The following is a 27344-nucleotide window of genomic DNA, read 5'->3' on the forward strand; positions in this document are numbered from 1 at the left end:
ATATCTTGGAGTACATCACGGGACACAGAGCAGGCCAAAATATTTACTATTTGGGACATCCCAAGGCAGTGCCGTTGAGGGGAGGGAGACAGTAGATGCAAAGACCGCCATCAGACAAAAGGACCTATATTGCTGCTTGCAATATAGAAGAATCTCTGGGATCTTCATTGCTTGCTACACAACTGAGGTACTTTCTCTATGGGAGGGGTTATATAGAGGGGGACTTCTTGTCTTTTGTTTTGTCAGAGTCCATTCACCTATAGGTGGCATATAACCCAGATAGTAATTATTATGGCCTGCTCTGTGTCCCGTGATGTAATTCAAGAAATGGGTTTTACACGTAGGAATGTAGGAAAATCCCATTTTCCCTAGTCATCCTCCAGGACGGTCACATGAGAGATGGCTCCTCCTCCTACAGGAAACACAAGCATAGTTAGGTTTAAAAGGCTGCCCCACAGGCTGCCCCACAGTTCTTGTGTTTCCTGTCCTGCTTGCACAAGCATGGTCTTTTAACATCCCGTTTGTTATTTTCTTCCCTTATCCTGGGCAGGCGTCCCGGGATACCTCCTCCCTCCACCTGCCTCAGCCGATAAGGGTATCAGGCGGGCAGGTTCCAGCAATGGGGGCAAGGGAGGAGGACTTCCCAAGGGGGAGGGGGGGTCGTGAGAGGCTCAGAAGAAACCCCCTCCTCCCTCCTTCTGAGCAGGGCAAAGTGCCGGTGGTGACCTGAGGCCAGGTAGTATCCAGAAGCCCGCTCTGGCTTACCTTGCTCCTGTTGGGCCGAGGGGAAGCCGACTGAGGAGGGACCATGGCGGCCAGCCAGAGGTCGTGCTGAGCCGCACGCCACTGCCTTCCAAGGGGTCGTTTCACGCAGGGCTCCAGGAGGAGTCTCCAGCGCGTGTTGCAGCAGCCAGCGTCGCTGCTGGTGCGGCGGAAATGACGTCGCTAAGATGGCGCCGCCACCGGAAGTAGGGCGGCGGCCATCTTGGATGTGGGCAAAAACGCCGGGAAACTCAAATTAGCGGCGTTTCGGCGGGAAATTCGAAAATAAAAGGCGCCCTGCTCACTGTCAAACTGGGCTACACTTTGCTACAAACGGCTGCTGCACGCTTCCTTCCCTCCAGGCGGTCCTTATGGCGGAGGACCAGACCTTCATACCAGAGGCTGTTGTCTGTGGCCCCAGCCCGAGTATGGTAAGTGGAGGGAAGAAGAGGGGAAGGGTGCCCCCCCCCCGCCCCAACCCCCATCAACCCCCCCAAAAAAAAACAAAAAAAAAATCGGGAACGGAAGGGGACGGAGGGAAGGGGGGTCGGACTCCGGGGTTCCCCTTTGCCTACTTAAGGGGGGGGTGGGCAAGGGGGGAGGGGATAATGCATACCCCCTTGGCACTGACGGTAAATTTCCATATGTCTTTTGTCTTTTTCTCTGCCTACAGCCCAAGCCCGCAGAGGCAATCAACCCCTCGGTCAAACCAAAAAAGAAGCACTGCCGCACCTGCGGGATAAAAATGCCAATGGATTCGGACAAGCTACTGTGCCATAAGTGCATCAAAAAAGTAGTCAATGAGGAATCCAAACCTCTAGGCAAAGACTTCCTGGAATTTAAAAGTCACATCCACTCTGAAGTCGCTGCAAGCGTCCATTGAAGGGATGAAAAGAGCAGATCAACCCTCCACGTCTACCGCGGGGGGATACCGCATGAAGATGGTCAAGCATCAAGCGGTCGCCAGACTACCCGAAGATTCCTCGGACTCAGACTCACAGGATGAAGAAGGGGAGGTCCTGCTGGGAGACAGTTCAGATTCAGAGGAACAAGACAGAGATGTACAGGAAAAGGTAACGAGACACCTATTTCCGACAGACGAGACGGAAGAACTCCTGAAGGCGATCTACGTAACAGAAGACCTGCAAGAGGAGGAAGAGCCAAGATTGGTAAGAGACCGACTGTACAGAGGCCTACAGGTACCTAAAACACGTACCTTTCCGGTCCATCAATCCCTAAAAGGGATCATCAATAAAGAGTGGGAATGTCCAGAAAACAAACTTTTCTTCCCAAAAGCAATGAAGAAGAGATTCCCCTTCGAAGAATCAGTAGGCATTTGGTCCAAATGCCCTAAACTAGACGCATCTCTAGCCAAGGTGTCAAAGAAATCGGATCTGTCCTTCGAAGACATGGGCCAACTAAAAGACCCAATGGACAAAAAGATTGACGTGACACTCAGCTAAGAGGACAGTTGGACAAGGTCCCAGGCAATGAAGAGGCACAGGATTCCCTCCTCTTGATTGAGAAAGGGGTTGCCTACATGGCTGATGCGGCTGCAGAAGGGGTACGGATATCAGCTCGAACCACTGGTCTGATAAACTCGGCCAGAAGAGCTCTCTGGCTCAAAACATGGGAAGGTGACTATGCTTCCAGAAATAAACTCTGTAGCATCCCTTTCAACGGGAAACTCCTGTTTGGCCAGGAATTGGATAAAGTCCTGGAGAGATCGGCGGACAAATCCAAAGGATTCCCTTCCAAAAGGAAGGAGAAACAAAGGAGATTTTTTCGCCGCCAAAGAGGCGATACCCAATCCAAGGGAGAGAAACCAAACACCCAGAGGAAGTGGGTGTACAATAAGAACAAGAGTAGACCAAATGCCCTCTTCTCCAATGCCAGCAGCAACGTCAGCAAGCCCCAGTGACGCCAGGTGGCCGGTGGGGGGAAGTTGAAATACTTCGCCCCACAATGGGAGGAGTTCTGCGCAAACCATTTTATTTTACAGATTATCAGAGAGGGTTACAAAATAGAATTTGTGACAATCCCCCCTTACAAATTTCGGACAACATCCCTACCGGGAACATCGCCAGCAAAAGAAGCCTGGGAAGCATCCATCTCGAACCTCCTACAAGAGAAAGGGATAAAGGAGATACCTTTATCGTACCAGCGGTCTGGGTTTTTTTCCCGAGTCTTTCTAAGACTAAAACCATCAGGCAAACACCGCCTCATTCTAAACCTCAAAGACCTCAACCGTCGAGTGAGGTACAGGAGGTTCAAGATGGAATCCATCTTTTCGGTGAGAACTCTACTCCCCGAAGGTGCATTCTTGGTGACCCTGGACCTCCAAGATGCCTATTTACACGTACCAATTCACCCAAGGCATCAGAAGTTCCTAAGGTTTTCGACCCGTTTCGGGTCACAGACACGCCTATTCCAATTTCAGGCTCTCCCCTTTGGGATCACCTCAGCACCCAGAATCTTCACCAAAATTATGGCGGAGGTAGTCCAGGATCTCCGGGTAAGAGGGGTTCAAATTATTCCCTACCTAGACGACTTCCTGATTTACGGCCAATCAAAGTCAGAAGTATTGGAAAATCTCCAGATGACAGAGGATTTCCTCACCTCATTGGGGTGGGTGATCAACACCCAGAAGTCCAACAGAATCCCTTCACAGGAGATAGTATTCTTGGGATACCAGGTAAACACAGTGTCACAAAGAATCCTGCTACCAGAAAGCAAGATAACCAAACTCAAGGAGGCTACGAGGCGCCTGATAGAGCTACATGAAATCTCAAGAAGAGACACCATGGTGGTCCTGGGCCTCATGTCAGCAGCCATCCCAGCAGTACAGTGGGCTCAGCTACACATGAGGCCTCTCCAGGGATATCTCCTGAGCCACTGGAACGGAAAGACCTCATCGCTGGACGGACTAATACCAATCCCTCCAACCATAAAGAGATCATTGACTTGGTGGTTAAGGGAAGACTCCCTCTCCCAGGGGAGACTCTGGATGCCCACCATTCAGGTCAGGATAACAACGGACGCGAGCCTCTTCGGCTGGGGCGCTCACATAGGACACCAAGTAAGACAGGGAACTTGGTGCCAATCTGGGGAATAAATATCTTCAAATATGCGAGAGCTAGCAGCCGTAAGGGAAGCCCTGATAGGATTTCAGGGGGAAACAAAGGGGAAACACGTCCAAGTTCAGTCGGACAACGTCACAACGGTTTCCTACATCAACCACCAGGGTGGCACGCGCTCAAAATGCTTGATGAGTATAGCGCAAGATATTCTGACAGGGGCAGAAGCAAACCTACTATCCCTCTCGGCGGTACATATAAAAGGGTCAACAAACGTGCTGGCAGATCTCCTGAGCCGGAAGCACCTGGACCCAGGGGAGTGGGAACTAAATCAGCAAATCTTCAACAGGCTGGTACAGAAGTGGGGGACCCCGGAGGTAGACCTTTTTGCCACCGAAAACAACAAAAAAGTGGGGAAGTTCTACTCGCTACACAAAGAAAGGAACGCACTGGGCATAGACGCCCTGGCATTCCCCTGGAGCTTCAATCTGGCGTATGCCTTCCCTCCAATCCAGTTGATTCCAAGAACAATCAGGAAAATCCGCCTGAAGGGGGCAAGGGTGATTCTAGTAGCACCTTTCTGGCCGAAACGGGCATGGTTCATCCCACTGCAGAAAATGGCGGAAGAAGAGCCCTGGATCCTGCCAGCTCAGAGCGATCTTCTGGCGCAAAGGGGAGCGCATCATCCTTCCAGCCAGACGCTACAGTTAGCAGCATGGATCCTGAACGGAACATACTACTGAATAAAGGACTGTCCACCAGAGTCACGGAGATCCTGCTTCAAAGCAGGAAACCGGTGACCAGGAAAATTTACAACAAAGTATGGAAAACATACAAATCTAAAATGGAGCCCAACAACAGGAACCTAAGGGACATCAGCACTGTGTTGGACTTTTTTCTAGACGGAGTAGACAAAGGTCTGGCAGTAAGCACTCTCAAAGTGCAGGCAGCAGCTCCGTCAATCTTTTTGGAAAGGCCCATAGGCGAAGATCCTCTGGTAAAGAGGTTTTTCAGATCCATTGAAAGATCCAGGCCCAGCAAAAACCTTAGCGTGGCCCCATGGGATCTAGCACTGGTTTTACAGGCACTCACCAAAGCCCCTTTTGAGCCTTTAGAGGACTGCAATCTGAAGAATCTCACTTTGAAAGCGGCATTTCTAGTGGCAATCACCTCAGCCAGAAGGGTGAGTGATCTACAGGCCCTTTCCATCAAGGAACCTTTTCTAATGATTTTCCCAGACAAGGTAATCCTCAGGACGGACCCTCTTTTCCTCCCGAAGGTATCCTCGGCATTTCATCGCACACAGGAGGTGGTCCTTCCATCATTTTGCCAAAACCCAACCTCCCCAGGGGAGGAAACCTTTGCCACTCTGGATGTCAAAAGGTGCATTCTACACTACCTAGAAGTCACCAAAGAGATCAGGAAATCATCCAGCTTATTTATTCTTTTCGGAGGCACGCAGAAGGGGAAAGCCGCCTCAAAATCATCCATAGCCAGGTGGATCAGAATGGCCATTTGCGTAGCCTACACCTCGCAAAACCAGAGCTTACCGGCTGGCATCAAGGCACACTCCACCCGGGCGATATCCACATCTTGGGCAGAAAAGGCTGGGGCCTCAGCAGATCAAATCTGTAAAGCAGCCACCTGGTCAAGCGATCTGACGTTCGTCAAACACTACAGGGTCGACCTGGTCTCCGCCCAGGATCTATCCTTCGGTCGCAAAGTGCTCCAGGCAGTAGTCCCACCCTAGGTATGCATCGTTGGGGTCTCATGTGACAGTCCTGGAGGATGACTAAGGAAAGTCTGAGTTATTACCTGATAACTCCCTTTCCAGGAATCCTCCAGGACGGTGGACCCCCACCCTATTAGTGGGTTGAATATGTCTATTATATGTTGGGCTAGTCGCCTAAGCTGTCCAGTTCATCTTTTAACAACTGTGGGGCAGCCTGTGGGGCGGCCTTTTAAACCTAACTGTGCTTGTGTTTCCTGTAGGAGGAGGAGCCATCTCTCATGTAACCGTCCTGGAGGATTCTTGGAAAGGGAGTTATCAGGTAATAACTCAGACTTTTAATCCCAAACTCTAGATCCTATATAAATATGTTAAAAAGTAAGGGTCCCAACACTGAACAATGGGGTACACCACTAATAACCGTAAGGCTTAGACCATTCAGAGTATGAATCATTAATTGCTACTGTCTGAATATCGCCGTTTAGCGAGTTTTCTATCAATTTACATAATGTTATAATGGGGGCTTGCTCTAACGATTTGTGATCTTATGTTTTCTGAGTTACATATTTTGGTACCTAAAGTCCCGAGGTTTATCTTTGTTTGGTTATATTTGCAAAACAAAATATCCACTAGATGGTAGTGTTTAACTGTACGAGTATTTTTTTGACTTGCGAAACTCTGACCTCTAAAAGCATGACGCATTTGTAATTTTTTAATAAATCACCACAGGAGATGAATAAGGGTGTTGTAACCGCAAAGGCAGTAGCTATAACTTAATTTGGTTCAAGTACCACACCATGGTTTAGATTATTATTATTCCAGCTAAAGATTGTTATATGTACCATTTGAATGTAAAGGCCATTCAGCTGATGTTAATCAACATTTAAATTTAACACAATAAGTGGCCTGTTTGTAGGTTGTTTCATCCAGGCTCATTCGGCTGTTGTTGCCCTATGCACTCTGAATGTTACAGAATCAAGCATTTAACAGGAAAACAAGAATAAATGCAGATATTGGCAAAACTCTTCAGAAAGAGTTAATATGTTGCTAGAACTGATGGCTAATATGCTTTTTAAATCAGGTGAATGTTGGCAAGTTATGGTAAATGTACTATTTGACCCTTTAAAAACAAAGACCACAGTTACGCTGAAGTCAAATGATGCTTACTAGTGCTGCCTTAGTTCACTATATGTTTTTAACTTTATTTATGTATTACAATAAACATTAGTCCATTGAAATCCTTATTCCGAACAGTGTGCTTTATTTAGGTGTGTCATTAGTTATGCAGTGTATATAGTACTTTAGTGTATGCAATACTTTTAGTAGGGCTGCAGGGGTGACAGTGCAACATTATGTCTCTGGCACACTCGGAGCTCCGAATTATGATGCCAAATGGAGGTCACACACAGAGGATGTTTGCTCATGCACAGATAATATGTTAGCATGGCCATCTGGACTAGAAAATATAGGCTCCAGTAATATGACAATGTTATCTTTGAGTCATCAAAGATAGCTGTATGAATATAGCAGATAGTGTTACATTGTCTCTCTCCATAATATTAAAGCCCCATGTGCATAACTCTATGTACCTCTGTGTAGTGCCTACCCCCAAAGGAGCCGCTGATGTATGGGTCCCCTGATTCCAGATAAAGATCCTTCCGGCAATGCCAAACCCTCTGACACACCAAAACTGGAAAAGGGTGATTTATTTTAGCTACATACCCTACAAGGAAACAATATAAAAGTGACTGCAATAAACAAGAGAAAAAAAAGTATTTTTGTACCTGAGCCCTAAATCTAGGGAGGTCCTAACCAAATGTAGTTTTAGAAGCTAAAAGGTCTTTCAGTTTCTCCAAAACCCCTCCCACTGGCCAGCATGGTATTAAATGTTGGAGCCCAGAGACCTACATTGGAGCACTCAAATGTATTTGAATCCCATGGCCAAAGGCATTAGTCTTCAAATGATGTCCCAACACTGAAGAAGTAACACTTTGCTACAATGTAAAGTAGTGAGTGTACAGCTTGTATAACAGTGTAAATTTGCTGTCCCCTCAAAATAATTCAACACACAGCCATTAATGTCTAAACCGCTAGCAACAAAAGGGAGTACACCCCTAAGTGGAAATGTCCAAATTGGGCCCAAAGTGTCAATATTTTTTGTGGCCACCATTATTTTCCAGCACTGCCTCCATACCCTCTTGGGCATGGAGTTCACCAGAGCTTCGCAGGTTGTCACTTGCGTCCTCTTCCACTCCTCCATGACGAAATCACTGAGCTGGTGGATGTTAGAGAGCTTGCTCTCCTCCACCTTCCGTTTGCCCCACAGATGCTCAATAGGGGTTGGGTTTGGAGACATGCTTGGCCAGTCCATCGCCTTTACCCTGAGCTTCTTTTCAATGCCCAATTTTGACATTTTGACTTGGGGTGTACTTTTGTTGCCAGCGGTTTAGACATTAATGGTTGTGTGTTGAGTTATTTTGAGGGGACAGCAAATTTACAATGTTATACAAGCTGTACACTCACTACTTTACATTGTGTAAGATTCTGGTACCTTTGGTACCCTTATTGCCCATTTTCCTTTTCATATTGCGTCCCACCTTTTTAGTTAGGTGGAACGCATCTACCTTTAAGCCGGATGACATCATCGCTGAGCGCCGCTCCTAGCGGCTATTTCAATTCGCCGGCTTTCTCTCTCACATTGTTCATTCAATGTTACCGCATGCTCACAAGCCTTGTCTTATGCTGCCGGAGCCTCCAGCTATTCTCTTTACCTGGAACAGACCGGAACCTCGCTACTGATCCCGTATCTCGCTACCGGATCACTCCCTCACTACCTGACCCCTCTACTTACTAACCCTACTAGTGATAAGTACCCCACAGGGGATTCCTCCATAACTAGCTTACACTATCTACTTCTGCACATTAAGGACTGTTACTATCTATGCATACTAATTCTATCATCTGCACTGTTACATAGATTGCTAGCTCTTGAGTCTACTACCATCTATCCTTGCACTGGGTTAGTCTATCCTGTATATGTCATCTGCTGTCCTCACCACCTGTTACCATACATGATTACTAACCTATCTGCATTCTACCTATTACCATCTACTACTCTCCTGAACATTACTATCAAGTGCTTATCATTGCTGTCACTGCTCACACCTGTCCCTTCAGCACATCACCTCCATACTGTCATATACATCCCATCACTCCAGGAACATCTTATTGAGTGTGTGTGTATATCTGTATGCTGAAGCAGACAGGCCCACAGTGATGAGTCTGGAGAGTTGGAACTGGTATTTCAACACATCTCTACATGACTACTGAGTGGAGATTCTGCAGCTGCAAATCCAGCTTACTATAAAAACGCAGGAGCGTTACACATTGTAGCAAAGTGTAATTTCTTCAGGGTTGTCACATGAAAAGATATAACGGATACTGTATAAAGATATAACAAAATATTTACAAAAATGTGAGGGTTGAACTCACTTTTGTGAGATACTGTATATAAGATATTTGGATTTGAGCATATTGACATTCTTTCAGTTGTATATCAGGGTGGCCACAATAAAAATCCTGCTTACTAGTAAGATATAACCTGAAAAATTGCTAGATGCCAGGAAGCATATGGTCAATGGGAATATGGAAATAAAACTACTACATTACAGCAGTGGACTTCCTCCCCCCCCCCCCCCACAGACACTAACAATAGGGTGCTATTTCTTCAGCTAATATCAGTGATGGGGTATACTTCTCCTCCTACCAAACACAAGTGCTATGTACTTTTCTTACTCCCAAGGCTGAGTCATGGTTGCTACCACTGATGCCAGGTATTTTCTACTACCACTGGCCACAGTCTGGCCCCCCTAAAGTAAATAAACCCTTTGTTTAGAAGGTTTGGAGTCTCTGGCATTAGAGCACATGTGGCAGGTGAGCCAAAAACCAGTAAGACTAGGAGGTTCTCTTACTAGTCAGTGAAATCATAATGGAAGATTCTAAGCCAGTCTTCAACCTTTTTACCCTATGGCAGAGGTCTTAAACTGGCGGCCCTCCGGCTGTTGTGGGACTACAAGTCCCATTGTGCCTCTGCCTATGGAAGTCATGCTTGTAACTGTCAGCCTTAGTGTAAATGAAGAATGAAGTGAAGAAACTGAGGTCACTCCAGATTCCCTCTAGGTAATATGCTTACCAGAGCATATGAAATCAAAGGCCAAGGATCCAAACCGGCAATCTTGATGTCGTTGGTGGATATCCTTTGATAAAACTCCAGGAATTTGGATATGTGAGATCATGGAAAGAAATAGAAGAACACCATAGCGTAGAATCCCACAAACAAATAGTAATAACTATATTCACCAGTGATGTATTAAACTGAAGTATAGTGTGTACAGAAGGAAGATCAATCCGCCACCAACATTAGTACTGCTTACCAGAAGTAAATATGATATTAGCAAATATTGATAGAGAAACACCAGAGCCAAGAAGCGTAGAGATATTCTTTACCAAGGAGGAGAAAAAACTACCAGATAGTCCACCACTGATAGGTCAGTCCCTTACCAGACTGAATGCATAACACTCATGTATAAATGGGATTGCTTCCACCCTCAAGTCTAGAAAAAACCCACCTCCAAGCCTCTTACCAGATATAAACTTGAATAAATGTTGGAAACCCTGGATAAAATGGACAGTAAAAACCCCACAGGGACACATGGAAGAGAGACCAGACTCCAACTTGATTGACTCAGGAATTGGATATGTGAAATCATGGAAAAAAATAGAAGAACGCCATAGCATAAAATCCCACAAACCGATATTGATGCACTGATAACTGCATTCACCAGTGATGATTAAACTGGAATATTAAGTGTAGAAAAGGTGAATCAATCCGCCACCAACATTAATCCTGGATTGGATGCATAACACTCATAAGTGAATGGAAGTACTTCCACCCCAAAATGTCCAGTAAATAACACCTCCAAGCCTCTTACCAGATGTAAACTATAAATAGATGTTGAATCTCCTGGATGAATGGACAATAGAATCCCACAGGGACACAGGGAGAATGGACAAACTCCAACTTGATTCAGGATGGCAGGTGATGTATCTATAGGCGGCTCTCTAATTAGGCAAATTAGGCGGTCGCCTAAGGCCTCGCACCTACAGGGGCCTCACAACCAGTGGCGGAGTGCCAAACATTTAGAAGGGCGCAGTGAGGGAAATCTCCTAAGTAAAAGATTGTTTTAAATCCTCGGATATAAAAGTTGCAGCAGTGTGCTGCAGTCCCTTCACTGCAGCTGCCAGATGTCTGTTGTCCGCTTACACTTACCCCGATCATGTAATTCTAAGATGTGGAGGAATTGGTGGGCGTGTACCTGCATCACCAGTAGGAAGTGACTGCCAGGTCAGCTCACTCTGCTATCATCGGTTGTTGCTCTGGGAGGAGAGCTCTGCCTTGGCCCAGGAACATACGGGTAACCAGGCCCCGACTTGTCACTCTGCAGGCTGGTCATAGATTTGTGGTGTCTACTATGCAAAGGGGGTGAGTAGCCCCAGGGAAGTTGGAAGAGTCTTAGAATGGTTGGTGGAGGAGGAGGAGAAGAAGAAGGCCCTGGGTGGCTGGGGGAGGTTAGGGTGGATGGAAGAGAAGGAGAGGGTCCCTGGGTGGCTAGGGGAAAAGAAGAGGGCCCCTGGGTGGCAAGGGGAAAAGGAGAGGGCCCCTGGGTGGCTAGGGGAAAAGAAGAGGGCCCCTGGGTGGCTAGGGGAAAAGGAGAGGGCCCCTGGGTGGCTAGGGGAAAAGGAGAGGGCCCCTGGGTGGCTAGAAGAGGAAAGGGCCCCTGGGTGGCTAGGGGAAGAGGAAAGGGCACCTGGGTGGCTGAAGAAGAAGGAGAGGGCACCTGGGTGACTGAAGGAGAAGGAGAGGGCACCTGGGTGACTGAAGGAGAAGGAGAGGGCCCCAGGGTGGCTGATTGAGAAGTAGAGGGCCCCTGGGTGGCTGGGGGAGAAGGAAAGGGCCCCTGGTGGCTGGGGGAGAAGGAGAGGGCCCCTGGGTGTCTGGGGTAGGAGGAGAGGGCCCCTGGGTGGCTGGGGGAGAAGAAGGAGAGAGCCCCTGGGTGGCTGGGGGAGAGGGAGAGGGCCCCTGGGTGGCTGGGGGAGAGGGCCCCTGGGTAGCTGAGGGAGAAGGAGAGGGTCCCTGGGTGGCTGGGGGAGAATGAGAGGGCCCCTGGGTGGCTGGGGGAGAGGGATAGGGCCCCTGGGTTGCTGGGGAGAAGGAGAAGGGGCCCTGGGTGGCTGGGGGAGAAGGACATGGCCCTTGGGTGGCTGAAGGAGAAGGAGAGGGCCCCTGGGTGGCTGGAGGAGAAGGAGAGGGACCCTGGGTGGGTGGAGGATGAGAAGGAGAGGAACCCTGGGTGGCTGGAGGATAAGGAGAGGGCCCCTGGGTGGCTGGAGGAGAAGGAGAGGGCCCCAGGGTGGCTGGATGAATAGGAGAGGGGGCCCTTGGGTGGCTGGGGAAGAAGGAGAGGGCCCCTGGGTGGCTGGGGAGAAGGAGAGGATCCCTGGGTGGCTGGGGGAGGAGGAGAGGCCCCCCGTGACGCCAGAGTCAGTTGCCAGGGAAGAGAGTGGAGCAGAGCCAGTCCTGTATATCTGACATCAAAGCCAAACATGGTGGAGCTGGAGCCCTTTGCCCTACACAATGACAGCACCCGAGGTGGAAGGTGAGGGGTAGCGGGGCTGTGACATTATATAGCATATGGACTCTGTACATTATTGGTAGTTTTGGTTGGAGTTGTCCATTAGATGTTTAACTCTGTTGTTTTTCCCCCCAGCTGTGAGGGACTGAGGAATGACAGCCCACTATGGGAGTTATAGTGCCCTAGAATGTGGAGGACCGAGGAATCCTACAGTGTAAGGGGGATACTCTGGAGACTCTGATGTAAAGGGGGCTCTGTTAAATTTGATTTAAGAGGGGGACTCTAATGTAAAGAGGAATTCTGTGGACTCTGATGTAAGGAGGGACTCAGGGAATCATGACCTATAGGGAAATGCTGGGGACTGTGATGTAAGAGCAGACACATATATATATATATATATATACAGTGGGTACGGAAAGTATTCAGACCCCCTTAAATTTTTCACTCTTTTTTATTTTGCAGCCATTTGCTAAAATCATTTAAGTTCATTCTTCTTCCTCATGAATGTACACATAGCACCCCATACTGACAGAAAAACACAGAATTGTTGACATTGTTGCAGATTTATTAAAAAAGAAAAACTGAAATATCACATGGTCCTAAGTATTCAGACCCTTTGCTCAGTATTTAGTAGAAGCCCCCTTTTGATCTAATATAGCCAGGAGTCTTTTTGGGAAAGATGCAACAAGTCTTTCACACTTGGATTTGGGGATCCTCTGCCATTCCTCCTTGCAGATCCTCTCTAGTTCTGTCAGGTTGGATGGTAAACGTTGGTGGACAGCCATTTTTAGGTCTCTCCAGAGATGCTCAATTGGGTTTAAGTCAGGGCTCTGGCTGGGCCATTCAAGAACAGTCACGGACTTGTTGTGAAGCCACTCCTTTGTTATTTTAGCTGTGTGCTTAAGGTCATTGTCTTGTTGGAAGGTAAACCTTCGGCCCAGTCTGAGGTCCAGAGCACTCTGGAGAAGGTTTTTGACCAGGATATCCCTGTACTTGGCCGCATTCATCTTTCCCTCGATTGCAACCAGTCGCCCTGTCCCTGCAGCTGAAAAACACCCCCACAGCATGATGCTGCCACCACCATGCTTCACTGTTGGGACTGTATTGGACAGGTGATGAGCAGTGCCTGGTTTTCTCCACACATACCGCTTAGAATTAAGGCCAAAAAGTTCTATTTTGGTCTCATCAGATCAGAGAATCTTATTTCTCACCATCTTGGAGTCCTTCAGGTGTTTTTTAGCAAACTCCATGCGGGCTTTCATGTGTCTTACACCGAGGAGAGGCTTCCGTCGGGCCACTCTGCCATAAAGCCCCGACTGGTGGAGGGCTGCAGTGATGGTTGACTTTCTACAACTTTCTCCCATCTCCTGGCTGCATCTCTGGAGCTCAGCCACAGTGATCTTTGGGTTCTTCTTTACCTCTCTCACCAAGGCTCTTCTCCCCCGATAGCTCAGTTTGGCCGGACGGCCAGCTCTAGGAAGGGTTCTGGTCATCAAAAACGTCTTCCATTTGAGGATTATGGAGGCCACTGTGCTCTTAGGAACCTTAAGTGCAGCAGAAATCTTTTTGTAACCTTGGCCAGATCTGTGCCTTGCCACAATTCTGTCTCTGAGCTCTTCAGGCAGTTCCTTTGACCTCATGATTCTCATTTGCTCTGACATGCATTGTGATCTGGAAGGTCTTATATAGACAGGTGTGCGCCTTTCCTAATCAAGTCCAATCAGTATAATCAAACACAGCTGGACTCAAATGAAGGTGTAGAACCATCTCAAGGATGATCAGAAGAAATGGAAAGCACCTGAGTTAAATATATGAGTGTCACAGCAAAGGGTCTGAATACTTAGGACCATGTGATATTTCAGTTTTTCTTTTTTAATAAATCTGCAATAATGTCAACAATTCTGTGTTTTTCTGTCAGTATGGGGTGCTATGTGTACATTCATGAGGAAGAAGAATGAACTTAAATGATTTTAGCAAATGGCTGCAATATAACAAAGAGTGAAAAATTTAAGGGGGTCTGAATACTTTCCGTACCCACTGTACATACCCAATGTTTAATGATCTTTGCTTAAAGAAGAATTGGTTAGAGAAAATTCTAGAAACTGTGAATTCATAGTACAAAGGTTAAGGCTCTTAATATATGTAATTTATACAGTTAATTTTTATCACTTGAATTATTTTTCCCATTATGGGCGTGAGTGGGGCCTCGTGTCCAAGTTTTGCCTTAGGCCTCACAAAGCCTAGAGCCGCCTCTGGATGTATCGCCAATGTAGCTCAATGATAGTTGGCCCTCTCAGTATAGTAACATGGAGTCCCAATCATCCTGCACCACCTGCCTGTTTAAAAATGGCTTGAGAATTCTGCCACCTGCTGGCGAGACAGAGAACAATTCTGGCAGGCACAAAGATAGCCTGTGAGGTTGATCCTAGCCAGGGACCTCCTCCAGGGAAAGAAACGGGGGAACGGGATGTTTTGATGCTTTAATATAGAAAGCGTACAGATAATGATGTAGATAAAGCAGAAGATGTAGATAGGTTAAAAAATATAATCTTTATTACCATATACAAATCAAAAAAATATGGACAATGCAAAATGTGAAAAATAAATACACATTCCTCAACAAGCCTAGTAAAGGCCTCAAAGCAGATCAGATTCCAGATATAGCATACATGCGCATATACCGGGGAACTGAGTATCGGACCCAAAAACCCCTACGCGTTTCAACTATTTTTGTCTTCCTCAGGGTGAGAGATGGTCCAAAATACCTCAGAACATATATCTATACAGATAGTGCAAAAGAAGAAATTTACATTAGTTATTAACATCAAGTAAGTAAAAATGTGCATAAGAAAGCATTTTATGCTATACACTTACATATAAATGTTGATGTTTTTAGATCAAAGGTTTGTACGAATCGCACGTGCTGCAGATCTCCCAACCCAGAAGCCCCAGAGGGGAAAACGGATCCTGCCAGAATTGTTCTCTGTCTCGCCAGCAGGTGGCAGAATTCTCAAGCCATTTTTAAACAGGCAAGTGGTGCAGGATGATTGGGACTCCATGATACTATACTGAGAGGGCCAACTATCATTGAGCTACATTGGCGATACATCACCTGCCTATGGGAGTCATTAATCAAGTTGGAGTTTGGTCCATTCTCCCTATGTCCCTGTGGGATTCTATTGTCCATTAATCCAGGAGATTCAACATCTATTTTTAGTTTACATCTGGTAAGAGGCTTGGAGGTGTTATTTACTGGACATTTTGGGGTGGAAGTACATCCATTCACTTATGAGTGTTATGCATCCAGTCTGGTAAGGGACTGACCTATCAGTGGTGTATTGTATTTGATGGTTTCCTTCTCCTTGGTGAAGAACATCTTTACGCTTCCTGGCTCTGGTCTATTTCTCTATCATTATTTGTCAATATTACATTTATTTCTGGTAAGCAGGATTAATGTTGGTGGCGGATTGATTCACCTTTTCTACACTTAATATTCCAGTTTAATCATCACTGGTGAATATAGTTATCAGTGCATCAATATCTGTTTGTGGGATTTTATGCTATGGCGTTCTTCTATTTTTTTCCATGATTTCACATATCCAAATTCCTGGAGTTTCATCAAAGGATATCCACCAACGACATCAAGATTGCCGGTTTGGATCCTGGGCCTTTGATTTCATATGCTCTGGTAAGCATATTACCTAGAGGGAATCTGGAGTGACATCAATTTCTTCACTTTATTCATCATTTACACTTAAAACAATTGGACATTTATTTTGAAAAGTTTTTTGGACTTTCATCAGTTCAGCTTTCACTTAGCGCGACTTTTTTACATATATAATATTGAGGGTGTGGTCACACTTGAGGTTGCAGCTTTTTCCTTATTTATCACCTATAGCGCGGTTAATCTATTCTTTATTAACTATCAGCCTTGCAATGCCTCATGGGAATTGTAGTTCTGCAACAGCTGGAGGGCCACCAGTTTGAGACCACTACCCTAGAGGAACCCTTGAAAGGAGAGTGTGCTTAGCTGAGTAAGTCCCTCCCCTAGATGAATGGAAAATGCCCATGAAGACTTCTGGGATGTACAACATCATTTTGGCCTAAGCCAGAAACCAAGGAGCAACTGCAGAAATGTAAAAAAAAAGAAAAAATGTAAAAAACCAGACATCCCAACCTGCAAAAACGAATTTCAGGGAGGTGGCAAACTCATTTCAGGGAGGTGGCACTTCATGCCACCCTCCCCCCACCAATTTAACACAACTAGAGGATGATCAAATAAAATGGAATCGGTATACAATGGTTTATTTCTGAGAGATATTAAAGAAACACTCTAACCACCATGACCACCTTGGTGATTTGAAGTAGTCATGGTGGTAGGAGTCAGAAACACTGCACATGCTGGGATATTTACAATTATGTGCTGCGGGCTAGTTGCACCCCTAGCACATATGACTTAGGCAGCCAGAAAATGTCATGTTCTTGTTCATACATGTATGAACAAGAACATAACATTTTATTATGACAGAGCACAACTAGGTATTAAAAAACATATTGCACCAATTTACACACGCTAATGCACAAACCGATCGTGTGAAAGGGGCCTAATGTACTTGAAATAAATAGGATAGAGTTGCTGCGCTATAATCATAATATACTAAAATGCTAGCATAAAACACGTATATAAAGGGTTTGAACCCCATAAATGAAAAGCAGCTGACACAAAAAGGACAAGAAAACAATATCTTCCAGTAGCAATGTAGGAGATGGTGAGTCCCATGTGCAAATAGAGAGTTCAAATAAATCCACAAGAAGGGGTGCAAATAGGAAAGTCCACCACCAAGCAGAGTCACTGAATACTCTTACCAGCTCCTTAGACCCCACAGGGTCATAAAACGCCCAAAGTGCTGATATATCTATGACAGACAGGATCCAGTAACATCTGAACACCTCCTCTTAGTATGGACCAGAATAGATTCCCAAAGACTCTTTACTGCACTCAGGAGACATAAAGACATAATCCCCTCATGGTGTAGTAACTTGCATCATTTATTGTAAAATAAAAGAAAGCAGCTTACATATTTAGGATTTATACTCAGCATTCAATGTATCAGCGTGTATCAGCGTGGTAGCAGTCGTTGGTTTCCCCACCAACAATGGTGCCAAGCATGCTCAAGTCCCAGTAGACGACCCCTTGTGTGGAAACGCGTCGGAAGGAGCTGGTCGCGCTGTCATTTTGTCACGATACCGTTCTGCAGACGGCCGTGACGTTCTTCAGCTTGTTGCATCTTTTTAACTTGGATTGCTGTAAGTGTATTTGCCTTTATTAAATTTGGTTTTAAAGGATAATGCACTATTAGTCCCTTTCTTTCTTTTGGGAATGCATCTTTGGGCCATTTCATCTTGAGCCGCACCAAGTTTTTTTCTGGATGCTGTGGGTGGATGTGATCTGGAGGATCCTCAAGGAGAGTGCTCCACCTCTTCAGTCCTGCTAACATGGGATCATCTACCTACTTTGCTTGAAGTTTTTACCTCCATCATCTCTGGTAAGAGTCCATCTTTATCACTGGGCGTTATTTTATTATCACATTGTCAAGTTTATTTGGAGGCTCTGTTTTGTCTAACACATGGTAAGAGGCCATTCACTACGTTGGAATTTGAACAGTCACCATTTAAATGTGGACTCACCACTGAACATATTATTTACACATGTTTGATTATGGACTTTAATTGATGAACTGTATTTTGTTTACACATGATTCTGAAGTCCTCCAATTTTGTGCACTATTTTTGCACCTACAAGATTTGATTGTTTTACACATTATATTTTTGGTTTACTATTGAAGCGCATTACTATCCACTTTCACTTCATTTAAATATTTCTCTAGTGCTGCTTCTACTTATTGATTTGCACACCTTTTTTTGACTTTTCACCCACCCACGGGGAGCCAGCAAGCCAGCCACCAACCCACCACAGAGTGCCAGCCAGCCACCCACCCACCACCCCAGGGTACCAGACAGCCAGCCACTAACCACAGGGTGCCAGAAAGCCAGCCACCCACCACAGGGTGCCAGACAGCCAGCCATCACAGGGTGCCAGACAGCCAGCCACCCACCACAGGGTGCCAGCAAGGCAGCCAGCCACCACAGGGTGCCAGACAGCCAGCCACCCACCACAGGGTGCCAGACAGTCAGCCACCCACCACAGGGTGCCAGCCAGCCATCCACCACAGGGTGCCAGCAAGCCAGCCACCCACCACAGGGTGCCAGACAGTCAGCCACCCACCACAGGGTGCCAGCCAGCCATCCACCACAGGGTGCCAGCAAGCCAGCCACCCACCACAGGGTGCCAGCCCTGAAAAAAAAAACATATCTGTCTATCCCTACTGAGTAGCAGTGACCATAGCACTATTTAATTTAACCCCATTTTGCCAATCTCCTCCCAGTCCTTTAACCATTTAAGCCCCGGAGGATTTGGCTGCTCAAAGACCAGGGCCTATTTTGCGATTCGGCACTGCGTGACTTTAACAGACAATTGCGCGGTCGTGCAACGCTGTACCCAAATGAAATTGACGTCCTTTTTTTCCCACAAACAGCTTTCTTTTGGTGGTATTTTTCAAATTTTTTATATGAAATTCCCCCCAAAAAAATGTAAAAATCAAAATTTTTTAACATTTTAGGCCAATTTGTTTTCTGCTACATATTTTTGGTGAAAAAAATCGCAATAAGCGTATTTTGATTGGTTTGCGCAAAAGTTATTGCGTTTACTAACTACGGGAAAGATTTATGTAATTTTTATTGTTTTTTTTTTAACTAGTAATAGCGGCGATCTGCGATTTTGTTTTCGGGACTGCGACATTGCGGCGGACAGATCGGACCCTTGACTGACATTTTTGACACTTTTGGGGGTACCGGTGACATTACTACAGTAATCAGTGCTATACATATGCACTGTTACTGTAAAAATGACACTGGCAGGGAAGGAGTTAACTTTATTGGTAAACAGTGGGTTAAATGTATCCCTAGGGGCATGATTCTAACTGTGGGGGGGGCGTGACTTGTGATGTAACCACAGAGACACACGATCCTACATAGCAGGATCGTGTAGTCTCTGCAGTTACACCAGGGAGAATGACAGACGGCTGTGTTTACATTAGCTGCCTGCCTTTCTCCCTCTCCAGCGGGAGATCGCGAGTGACCGGTGGACATTGGCGCGGGGATGTTAGTGAACGAGCGGGGGGCAGGAGTGCGCCTCCGGCGGAGCGCGTTCGCCCCCTAGAGGCTAGTGGGAGGAGGAGCTGACCGCCGCAGTACATATACTGACGGCGGTCAGCAAGTGGTTAAGAGTTCTAAATGCCGGGAGATGGAGTTGGCCATTCCGGTTATGTTACAGGTGTAATTAGCTGTAACAGTGGTCACATGATCGGAAAGCTCACATTTGCAAATAGGCATCAGGAGCTTTCTGTTTCCCCAATGGCAACTGTGCTGGGAGCCTGCACTTTGTGTTCTCTCAGCACAGAATTGTTTACATTTATGTGGCCTCTCAGCATTAAAGCCTAAGTTAATGTTGTTAACCAACAAGCACATACTGGAAAAATAAAAACACTTAATTTTAAAATAGGATATTTTCCACGGCTGAGGGCTGCTCTCTGAGATTTAGACTGGGAGAAAATGTTGTCATTAAAGAACACAGATATAAAGAAAATATCACCCACGCCCTTCTGGAGCTGAAGCAGTAAACTCCTAACACTGGTGGGTTAAAAAGATGAAAATACAAAAGGGAGTTACGCTAAAGCAAACAAATGAATAACATATTCACCAATGGCAGAGAAAAGTTAAATGCACATATAAATGGTGAAACACACTGCAATGTATGAAGCAATCTCACAACATATATGAATGGGTTTAAATCCTAATCCAATTTGATCAAAAATTGGAAACGATAGTCCAAACCGAAATATTGTAAAGAAAATATGTCTTCATATCAATGTAGCCAAAGGTGCAAAGAACAGTTCAAAACAGATCAATTGCAGATTTCATCCACCCAGGTGATAATGGAGATGACAGACAATGTGAGGTCCCGACCACCATACACAGCCTTTTACCAGACAATGGTGGGACAAGCGCATTTGGACTATCGTTTCCAATTTTTGATCAAATTGGATTAGGATTTAAACCCATTCATATATGTTGTGAGATTGCTTCATACATTGCAGTGTGTTTCACCATTTATGTGTGCATTTAACTTTTCTCTGCCATTGGTGAATATGTTATCCATTTTTTTGCTTGAGCGCAACTCCCTTTTGTATTTTCATATTAAAGAACACAGAACAGAAATGGGAATGCTTCAAATCTACTCAAAATATTCATATGTGCAATGAGTTTAAAAGAAATCCAAAAAGAAAAAAGAAAAGAGGATTTAAAAAATATACGTATGAAGGAAATCAATGCCACAAAAATTTAAAACCAATGACAGTTTGCAAAAGAGAGAAGGACAAACTCCCTAAAATCTATTAAATATATTTTTGCCATCACTATAGAGCTTCTGGCCTGTCTCCTGCAGACCTCCGTGGAGGTTACTGTTCTGGTTAGAAGTGACATTGAACAAAAGATTGCGCTATATGCGGATAACGTTCTTTTGTTTTTAACTAATATCCATTCATCTTTGCCAGCAATGATGAAATAAATTAATGAGTTTTGGCAGGGTCTTAGGACTGGGTATAAACTGGGATTAATCTACGCTCTTGCCACTAGACCATTTGCCAGATACACTACCATTTACATTGTCTCACCTTAAGGTAGTGTCCTCTATAAAGTACCCGGGTATAACTATATCTGCTCTTCCCCAGGCGTATATTTCAGACAATGTAGCTCCATTATTTTCTAGATTCCAAATCCAAAGTAAAACTTGGAAAAAGTAGTTCGTATTAACCTGCTCAAAATGCTCTGGATGCCTCAGCTTCTGTATTTTATTTTATACTATTCCCCTAATATACTATTACGAAAAAACAGCATATTTAGACATTTGATCTGGCAAAAGAAAGCCCCCGTATAAAATTGGAAGTATTGCAATACCCCAAGGATTTAGCAGTACCCAATCCGAAGATATATTTCTTAGCGGCCCACAACGACAGCACTTTGCGGGATGGGACTCTGAGTTACCATCCTGTGCTGCGTTCTGTTTATTTTCCTATGTGTTTGGTTTGGCCGCCATTGCATGTACTGGAGGGGATAATGGGGGGGAGGTTCTCATCTTTTGCTATGCCCACCCTGGTATTAATGTATACCGTTTGGGGATGCAGCTAAAAAAAAATGATGGGGATCTCCTGCCCCACCAGATATACTCATGTCTGGGGAGATTATAGGTTCCCTGAGCTTTCTATTCTCTGGGGCTTTCAGAGATGGGAGAAAGCAGGGGTACCCACCTTAGTCTATCTATATGAGAACGGCCATCTTAAAACCTATGAGCAATTGAGGACAGAGTACCCCCTACAACCAAGATGGTTTTATCAGTTTCTCCAGTTGTGTCACGCATTACGTGCCTAGTTTTCCTCACATGAGGTGTCCTTTTCTCCCACTGCTGTCCTGGATAGAATAGTGCAAGGGAAGTCAACTAAGGAACTCATCTCTGTAACATATCTTCCTATTAGACAGGTTTTTATTGAGGTTTCCTATTCGTTCAAGGGCAGGATGGGAACAGGATATTGGTCCTATCTATGAGGAGGTTTGGGAAGATATTCTTCGGTCCGTCCCTCTTACCTCTCTTTCTCCATCACACAGATTGACCTAGATTTTTATTCTCCACAGGGTATATAGAACCCCGGAATTTTTGCATTCCATAGGTCTCAGATCTGACCCAGCCTGTGCCAGATGTGGCAATTCAGGTACTCTTATACATCTTTTGTGGCACTGCCCCAAACTCAAGAGATATTTGGAGCAGGTGGTTGGCACACTTAATGGGCTTTTTGATGTCAATATTCTTGTTGAGCCACGTATATGTCTATTGGATTATCTTAATCCCAATCTTTATACTTTTCCTATTTCAAATACTATTTTGCGTGCTCTTTTTGTGACCCGCAGACAAATTGCCCTTAGGTGGATCTCTCTAAATCTGCCCACCTTGTCTGAGATTGGATTTTTGATCTTAATAGGCTTATTTCTTTTGAAAAACACACATTTCTTAAGAAACTTAATGAGGAAATTTGATGTCATCTGATTACAATGGATTGAGTCGATGTCCCCGCTAGTGGAGTAGGCTAATCTGAATTATAAATATCCTTTTTTGGTTATAAAAGATATTTTGTAGGTGGGGGGTTTTTTTTCTTTAATAATTGTGTAATGTCTTGTATGCTATGTCTGTATTTTTCCCCTTTGTTTAATGATTAAAAATTCAGGTAAATAAAATCTGATAAAAAAAAAATGTTATATAATATATACACATACAGTGCATTGTGAAAGTATTTGGCCCCCTTGAACTTTGCAACCTTTTGCCACATTTCAGGCTTCAAACATAAAGATATAAAACTGTAATTTTTTGTGAAGAATCAACAACAAGTGGAACACAAACATGAAGTGGAACGAAATTTATTGGATATTTCAAACTTTGTTAACAAATAAAAAACTGAAAAATTGGGCGTGCAAAATTATTCAGCCCCTTTACTTTCAGTGCAGCAAACTCTCTCCAGAAGTTCAGTGAGGATCTCTGAATGATTCAATGTTGACTTAAATGACTAATGATGATAAACAGAATCCACCTGTGTGTAATTAAGTCTCTGTATAAATGCACCTGCACTGTGATAGTCTCAGAGGTCCGTTTAAAGCGCAGAGAGCATCATGAAGAACAAGGAACACACCAGGCAGGTCCAAGATACTGTTGTGGAGAAGTTTAAAGCCGGATTTGGATACAAAAAGATTTCCCAAGCTTTAAACATCCCAAGGAGCACTGTGCAAGCGATAATATTGAAATGGAAGGTGTGTCAGACCACTGCAAGTCTACGAAGACCTGGCTGTCCCTCTAAACTTTCAGCTGATACAAGGAGAAGACTGATCAGAGATGCAGCCAAGAGGCCCATGATCACTCTGGATGAACTGCAGAGATCTACAGCTGAGGTGGGAGACTCTGTCCATAGAACAATCAGTCGTATACTGCACAAATCTGGCCTTTATGGAAGAGTGGCAAGAAGAAAGCCATTTCTTAAAGACATCCATAAAAAGTGTCATTTAATCACTTGCCTACTGTGCACTTAAACCCCCTTCCCATCCAGGCCAAATTTCAGCTTTCAGCGCTGTCACACTTTGAATGACAATTGCGCGGTCATGCTACACTGTACCCATATGAAATTTTTATCATTTTTTTCACACAAATAGAGCTTTCTTTTGGTGGTATGTAATCACCTCTGGGTTTTTTATTTTTTACAAAAAAAAAGAAAAAAGACAGAAAATTTTGAAAAAAAAAAGTTTTTCTTATTTTCTGCGAGTAAATTTTGAAAATAAATTTTTCTCCTTCACTGATGTGCGCTGATGAGGCGGCACTGATGGGCACTAATAGGCTGCACTGATGGGCACTGATGAGGTTGCAGTTATGGGCACTGATGAGGAGGTACTAATATGCCGCACTGATGAGCACTGATAGGCGGCACTGATAGGCAGCACTGCTGGGCACTGAGAGGTGGCACTGACGGGCGGCACTGATGGGCACTGATAGGCGGCACTGATGGGCACTGATGAGGTTGCACTTATGGGCACTGATGAGGAGGTACTAATATGCTGCACTGATGAGCACTGATAGGCGGCATTGATAGGCGGCACTGATAGGCGGCACTGCTGGGCACTGAGAGGTGGCACTGCTGGGCACTGAGAGGTGGCACTGCTGGGCACTGAGAGGTGGCACTGAGAGGTGGCACTGCTGGGCACTGAGAGGCGGCACTGATGGGCACTGATAGGCGGCACTGATGGGCACTGGACACTGACGGGTGGCACTGATGAGCGGCACTGATGGGCAGCACCATCAGTGCCCACACTCAGTGCCCATAGTGCTGCCAGTCAGTGCTCATCAGTGCCTAGATGAGCAGGCACTGACTGGCAGCACTATGGGCACTGATTGTGGGCATTGATGGGGGACACTGATGGCGGGCACTGTGGGCACTGATGGGGGGGCAATGTGTGTATGTTTTTACCTTTAGTAATCAGGGCACTGGTGATCAGTGCCCTGATTACATTGCTGTGTGTCCCAGGCGGCTAACGGCTCCCCCTCCTTCCTCACACTGCAGGCTCCGTGTGAGGAAGGAGCGCCGGCGATTAGAGATGATCTCATATGTTTACATATGAGATCATCGCTCATTGGACGGCCCGATCACGTGGTGAATGGCCGCTGTGATTGGCCATTCACCACGATCTGTGATCGGCCGTGTCCAAGGGACACGGCCGACACAGATTTTCCCCGCTGCGCGCTCGCGGGAGCGCGCGGGGGGCGTGTCACTGAGAGGCCGTATAAAGACGGCCTCCCGAAAATTCAAGTCCGCGCTGCAGCCGTATATAGGCTGTAGCGCAGATGGGGGGAGGTTAAAGTTTGCCACAAGCCACCTGGGAAACACACCAAACATGTGGAAGAAGGTGCTCTGGTCAGATGAAACTTTTGCCACATTTCAGGCTTCAAACATAAAGATATAAAACTGTAATTTTTTGTGAAGAATCAACAACAAGTGGGACACAATCATGAAGTGGTAAACAGTAATATCCGCGCTATGGAGATGAAATATATAATATAATAGGATGGCTACTGCCTACCTCTAAATATAGACTGTGAGGTAAATATTAAAAATGTAAAAAAGTGATGAGGTAACTGGCGCTGCCTAAAAATGTGTGTAAGACATAGATAATACAATAAATAACTTATGCACAGAAAATCATTACATATACATAAAATTGATATAAATATAAAGTGCAATAGTACAAATACAGTGCATACGCAAAAAGATATATATATCTCATATATATATATACAAAGTGATTAAAATTGACCAACTAAATAAAGAAATCTGGTCAGTGAACACTTAATTTTCCAGAGAAAAGGGAAGTAGCTGGAGATTGATGTTCCAGCTGAAATTAATGTGATACTATTAATCGTGCAGTGATCTTAAAGAAAGGTGAGTAAAGGGTATCGGTGATATCAAAGTAATTAACTAATTTGGTCAGAAATAAAATATACAAGTGCAATAAGGTCCTAAAAGGAACCAATAAAGTGCATATTATCTACAAAAAATATATAAATGATGGTGAATAAGTGATTCTAAAGTGCTAATAGTGGAGATGGTCCAGATTACAAGAAGTTAATCATAGAACCCGTGCTTACAGAAAGTGAAAAAAATATATATTTAATTCGTAATGATAATCCAAGTTCAATCAGTCAAATGGATGAGAAAATGTCCATAAAGTTCATAGAAAAGTGAGCTATAATGTTAATCAACTCTGTGGGTGATTCTTGATGTGCTCCAGGTGTTTAAGTGCCGGGTGTGGAGACAGTGATACCCCCTTTCCAATCTCTCCCGCACTCACCAGAAATCAGCACCCCTACAGGGGTAACCAGCGTATAAAACACAGGTGCACTCTCCAGTCGGTGGTATTCCTATGTGCTGATCCCTCTGGTGTAATTATCCTGAAGCCTCTTATGCCGTGTATGTTATATATAAATCAGACTCAAAAGGGGGCATATCCAGGGTACCATATTGGAGAAAAGAGCCTCATTTAGTGATGTACCGTTATAAAGTAAATCTTTATTTGTACATATAAGTAACGTACTCACATTTTAGCAGTAACAAAACAGGCGACAGGTTGTGTAGGGACCACAAGACCCTCTCTAGCGTTGGCTTCCGGGACGCTGTCTTAGCCAGCCACCGGATCTGCGTTCTAACTATGAGGAAGTGACGTAATTACGCTTGACGCGTTTCGTCATCAATGACTTCTTCAGAAGCCTTTACTCACTTTACTCACTTTCTTTAAGATCACTGCACGATTAATAGTATCACATTCATTTCAGCTGGAACATCAATCTCCAGCTACTTCCCTTTTCTCTGGAAAATTAAGTGTTCACTGGCCAGATTTCTTTATTTAGTTGGTCACTTTTATCACTAATCACTTTGTATATATATGAGATATATATATCTTTTTGCGTGTGCACTGCATTTGCACTATTGCACTTTATATTTATATAAATTTTATGTATATGTAATGATTTTCTGTGCATAAGTTATTTATTGTATTATCTATGACTTACACACATCTTTAGGCAGCGCCAGTTACCTCATCACTTTTTTACAATCATGAAGTGGAACGAAATGTATTGGATATTTCAAATTTTAACAAATAAAAAAACAGAAAAATTGGGCGTGCAAAATTATTCAGCCCCCTTAAGTTAATACTTTGTAGCGCCACCTTTTGCTGTGATTACAGCTGTAAGTCACTTGGGGTATGTCTCTATCAGTTTTGCACATCGAGAGACTGAAATTTTTGCCCATTCCTCCTTGAAAAACAGCTCGAGCTCAGTGAGGTTGGATGGAGAGCGTTTGTGAACAGCAGTTTTCAGTTCTTTCCACAGATTCTCGATTGGATTCAGGTCTGGACTTTGACTTGGCCATTCTAACACCTGGATATGTTTATTTGTGAACCATTCCATTGTAGATTTTGCTTTATGTTATGGATCATTGTCTTGTTGGAAGACAAATCTCCGTCCCAGTCTGAGGTCTTTTGCAGACTCCATCAGGTTTTCTTCCAGAATGGTCCTGTATTTGGCTCCATCCATCTTCCCATCAATTTTAACCATCTTCCCTGTCCCTGGTGAAGAAAAGCAGGCCCAAACCATAATGCTGCCACCACCATGTTTGACAGTGGGGATGGTGTGTTCAGGGTGATGAGCTGTGTTGCTTTTGCGCCAAACATAACGTTTTGCATTGTTGCCAAAAAGTTAGATTTTGGTTTTATCTGACCACCTTCTTCCACATGTTTGGTGTGTCTCCCAGGTGGCTTGTGGCAAACTTTAAACAACACTTTTTATGGATATCTTTAAGAAATGGCTTTCTTCTTGTCACT

Source organism: Pelophylax lessonae (genome assembly GCF_965119305.1).
Source record: "Pelophylax lessonae genome assembly, chromosome: 3".
Lineage (NCBI taxonomy): Eukaryota > Metazoa > Chordata > Amphibia > Anura > Ranidae > Pelophylax > Pelophylax lessonae.